Below are 5,223 nucleotides of genomic sequence, written 5' to 3' on the forward strand. Positions count from 1 at the left end.
GCCCTTCAGTCAATCCCACTTGTGTTTATCGGCCAGGCTGGCACAATAAACTATCTCAGACAGTGTGCCCAGAAGACCACCCTGGCCTCCAGAAAGCTGTCCTTCACAGTTTGGGACAGGCTGGTGGTCTATCCAGTTCCCGAGATGGTGCGGGCATAGGTACGGGCCTCACATGCCCAGGTGTCCTTGATGTGTCTGGCAGGGACCCCGGGGCCCAGTGCAGACCACCAGCGGGCTGTCAGCATGCGGCGTGGCACCTGTGTGGATGGCGGGGGTGGCTTCACTAGTGATTTGTGCAGCTCCAGCAGCCACGTCACAGGCTGGAAGGGACCCGGAAGGACAACCTTGACCCCCAGAAAGTTCCCCGTGGGGTCCTCTTAGTGCGGCTGGTAACCGCCTCCAGCTCTGGTGGGGGAGCAGGTACAGGAGCCACGGGACCAGACACTGCTTGGCTTGCTTCTGGAGGAAGTGAATCCAGGCCTCCAGAGAGTTCTTCGTGACGTGCCAGTGTTGAGCTGGTGACACTCAGCAATGACCACAGGGCTCCGGGCGCATTTTGAGAGCACAATCCTCCTCATCAGAGGTGGCCCAGAAAGGCAACCAAGAGCACCCAAGGTTCGCCACATGGTCCCATGGGCGAAGCTGCCAGTGGACATGCTGGGGAGCTCTCCAGCTCCAGTGGTTCTCCACATGGTCCTGAAGGGGGTGGTGGTGGTCCAGGAGGGTCACCCAGACCTCCAACAGGCTCTCCACATCTTGTCAGTGATGGGATCACTCAGATCGATCCAGTCCAAAGGCTGTGCAGAAGGCGGATCCATAGGACCAGGAGAGTCTCCCTGTGCTCCTGGGGCTGGACCTGGAGGCCCCAGCCCTGCAGCTGCTCCCCGCTGGGGCTGCTGAGGGAAGCACCGGCGATCTCGGGGCTCCAGGGTGTGGTGCCGGAGCAGGATCCACTCTGTCAGGTGAGTTTCGATCTGCTTCTAGAGGGGGCGCCCAGAGGACAAGCCAGACCTTCAGAAGGTTCTCCACACAGTGTGGGTGGGCTCGCTGGCAGTGGCCATGCTGGGAAAGGAAGGAGCCCACTCACCCGCCGGTTCCTCCTTTTGCGTCTAGAGGTTCGTGCCCCAAAGGCAACCCAGAGCAAAGAAAGGTTCTCTGCCTGGTGCCAGTGGTGAAGCTCCCGGTGAACTTGGCGGTCCTCTGCTGCCACGCCTGGGCCTGGTCCACTGTCGGTGCCATGACCGATGGGTTCCCATTAGCAGGCGGGAATCCTGTCACCGGCCTGTGCCCAGGCTGCTTTGTCTTCACTGGTGATGCCCAAGCGAGAGCCTGCTCCCGGGCAGCTCTTAGCGGCTTCTGCAGCTGGTCCAGCAAGGCTTTCGGGGCATCTGGAAGACGCCGTGTGGCATGGTGTCAAGGACAACCCGAGTGCTCTGCCTGGACTCCCCTCCTCGCCAGACAGGCCCTGCCTTGCCTCAAGAGGGGCTCCCGGAACACAGTCCAGGCCACCAGAGGGCTCTGGCCATGGGAACAGCGGTGAAGCTGCTGATGGACCTGTTTTGGGTTTACCAGAGGGCGAGGCCGGTGATTCGGGAGCCAGATCCAGGCTGTCCGTGCTGGGCCCGTGCTGAATCCCCAGCTGGACTCAGCGGAACTGGTCCAGCTTGCCACCCAGTGCTCTTGGCACGCTTCCCTCACCCAGACCCCCGGAAGGCACGCTCGCTGGTTCTGATGGTGGAGGTGCTGAGTGACTGGCTGGTGAGCAGGGCAGCCACACTGCGCCCGCAGGCGTGAGGGGGCTGTCGGTGAGCTTCTGCTCCCAGCAGGCTCCCTGCCAGGGACCGCTGGTGACACTTCTTCCTCTCTCACGGTTGTGAATCCAAGAGACTCCGAGGCGAGAAAGTGGAGTTCTGGGTAACACAGCCTCAGACAGTGCACTTGCTCCCTACAAAGCAAGGTGGGGGCCGTGGCAGAGTTTGCAAACAAAGATGGTTGCACCCCACCCCACCCGGAGTGTGAAATGGCCGGGGAGTGGGAGGCTCACTGGTGAGTGCACCCCACAGTCCAGGGAGATGGCTCCAAGCTCCCTTCCAGAGGCTCTCCAGGGGGTGTATGGGTGCGGCAGGGTTTGTAGCACAAGTCGTTTCTGCTGGAAGTGGACCAGGAGGCCTCACAAAACCCCAGCGGGCGAGGACGAGGCTGCTGCCCTGCTGCGGTGGCTGTTCAGGAGCAGGACCCCCATTTCTTGGGGCCATTCTGGAGCTGCTTCAGGACGACCCCCAGGCCCCCCTGCTGGTGCAGCTGCTGTCTCCAGGGTGGTGCCGGAACCGGACGGGGCTTGGTTTGGTTCCCGAGGTTGCTGGCCGTGGACTCCCTGGCGGTCCCTCCAGCGCCAGGCCCACAGCCCAGGTGGCAGCTCAGGAAGACAGTTGAGTCCCCAGGAGGCGCAGCACGTCGTGCTGCTGCGGTGCTGCCACCGCCAGGCCTGCTGGAGGTTTATGCAGTCCCAGGGGTGGTGCTGAAGGACAGTGCCCCCCTTCCCCGGGCTGCTTCTAGACCCACTTATGGAAGTGATCCAGGAAGACCCCAGAGAGCCACAGCAGGCTTTCCAGGTGGGTTCCCACGGTGAAGTTGGTGATGGCCTTCTTGGTTATCTGCTTTCTTGGCTCCACAAGGGGTGTAGGAGGTGAACCCACATCACCAGGCAGTTCCTGCCGCCCTCCTAGAGCAGTGGTCCTCAACCTTCCCAACGCTGAGACCCGGTAATACAGTTCTTCACGTTGTGGTGACCCTGCACGTGGGCGGACCCGCCTGGAGATGGATAGAGGAGTGGTGTCTCGGTTCCTAAGACCATTGGAAATATGGTCTTATGCGACCCCTGTGAAAGGGTCGTTCGGAGAAGCCTCGGGAGACAACGCAGATCCCCAGCCGCCTGACTGCAGTGCCGCCTTAAAACTGCTCACTAACTCCCTAGTGACCTGGGCAGCTCCGGTGACGGTGTGGCGTCAGGACACACCCCCACTGCTTCCCACAGACCTCAGGGGTAACCTCGGGCGGTCTCACTGGTGATTGCTCTTGGCAGCCCCCGTATCATCTCCTGGGAACCCTCCGTGTGTCCCTGGAAGGGTGCAGGTGGACCACCCGGGACTCCAGCAGGCGCTCCCAGGTGCCAGTGTGGAGGTGGCGACGGCCTCGCCGGTCTCTCCAGCGGCTGGGCAGATCAAGACCGACATCACCATCATTTCATCATTTGCTTCTGGAAATGGTGGCGGAAGACAGACAGACAGACAGACAGACAGACAGACAGACCTCCAGTCCTCTCCCTGTGCTCAGGGGTGAGGCTGCTCACAGACTCGCAGGAGTGGGAGTCCCCGGGTCCAGCGGTGGAGCCACCTTGCCCCAGAGCCAGTGCAGGCACAGGGTCCCTAGTGCCAGGATTTCCTTGAATTCCTTCCCAGGGCAGGTGACACAGACCTCTAGAAGGTTCTCCTGCAATGGGGACGCAGCGCTTGCAGGCACAGGAGCCACTTGGCTGGGCGACTCCCCGTGCTTCTGGAAGGGGTCCAGGGAGCAGTGTAGAATCACTGAGGGTCCCCACATGGGCCTTGGGGTGAAGCTGGCATGGCCACACAGACCTCCTGAAGACCCTGCTGGTGGTGCCAGCGGTGGCGCTGCTGATGGAAGAGCTGGGTGTGTGCATGCACAGTGGCCCGCAGGGTGCAGCTGAGGGGCTCACACGACAAGGGGGTTCTCGACTCCCATGCAGAGGTGGCCCAAGAAGCCAGCCCAGACGTCCAGCAGGCTCTCCCTGTTGTACCGGTGGTGAAGCTTGCAGGCAGCTTATGCCACTTGAGCTGGGGCAGGGGGATGTGCCCGATGCCTGGTGGGAAGTTCCTTATGTGCCTCCTTCCAGAAGGCAACCCAGACTCCCCATGGGCTGTCAACGGTGAAGCCGTGGGCAGACTTGCCAGTGACCAATTCCGCTCAAGCCACCGGCCACCCCCAACGTTTCCTCCTTTCCCTGTGGACGTGGCCCCAGAAGGCGAGCCGGACCTCCAGGAGATGGCGGTGGGAGTCATGGAACCCTGGGGAGCTCTCCAGCTCCCGGTGGGTGCTGAGCAGTATACCTGCACAGGTGGGCTCTCTAGTTGCTTCTGGACAAAGCTGAGCCCAGGAAGAATACCTGGAGCTCCACAAAGCTCCCCAGGTGTGCTTCTTACCCAATCTGATGTCCGTCTCAGACGATTGAGAGTGAAGGGATGGAGCTTACCCTGTCTATCGGGTTGCAGCTTGATGACTTCAATAGACAGACATTTCTGATGAGAAACTGCATGAAGCTACCCTGATGCAGCCAGAACCCTGGGGGCTGGGGAAGCCTTGTGGAGACCCCTGCCAGCACTGAGCTGCTTCCACCACTACTGGATCCACAAGACTTCCCACCCACTGGCCTGTGATCTTCCTGAGTTCGGCGTCATTGCATGGGTGTGTGAGTCTGAAGAATTCATGGACTGGTATTGGACATCTGGGCTAATATCAGGCTTAAGGACTTGATCTGGACTGGGCTGGGGTGTTTTCTCATACACAATTGCTCTTGTCTATAAAGCTCTTTCTTAGACATGAGTGACCATGCATTTGTTTCTCTAGCCCACCGGCCCAGACACAGCATGATTGTGGCACTGAGGTGGGGGAGGCATCAGTCCACGGTTTCGCAGACTCCGGCCTTGGGGTAGGAGTTGATCCACTAGCTGTCAGCTCTTGAGTCACTTGCAGTTGGCCCAGCAAGGCAGCCCAGACTCCCGAAGGCTCCCCATGAAGCTATGGCAGGTGTCCCCGGGCCTTTGCCCAGCTCCAGGGGTTGTGCAGGAGCAGGGACCAAGTCACTGGGGGGTAGAGTGGGTTCCTCCAAGCTCCTGGAGGCAGCGCAAAGACAAACCAGACCCGCAGAAGGCTCTCCACGCAGGCCCAGTGGAGATGTTGGTGGGAACTCCCTGGCAGCCTGTGGAGCCGTCAGAAGAGGGGCAGAGTGAACTCCACCTGGGGGTTCAGGGCCTGCTCCCTCCAGGTGGTCTAGGAGACCATCACAGGCCTCCAAGGGCTCTCCTTGTGGTGCTCCCGGTGAAGCAGTTTATGAACTGGTTGGTGGTCTCTGCCACCCGACTGGTGCCTGAGCAGGAACCACTGGTGCTCTGTGCCGTAGACCCCCAGAAGGGTTTCCTGTGGAGC

The sequence above is a fragment of the Echinops telfairi genome, unplaced genomic scaffold (genome assembly GCF_000313985.2).
Source record: "Echinops telfairi isolate 266 unplaced genomic scaffold, ASM31398v2 ScPeMD7_25;HRSCAF=90, whole genome shotgun sequence".
In the NCBI taxonomy this organism is placed as follows: domain Eukaryota; kingdom Metazoa; phylum Chordata; class Mammalia; order Afrosoricida; family Tenrecidae; genus Echinops; species Echinops telfairi.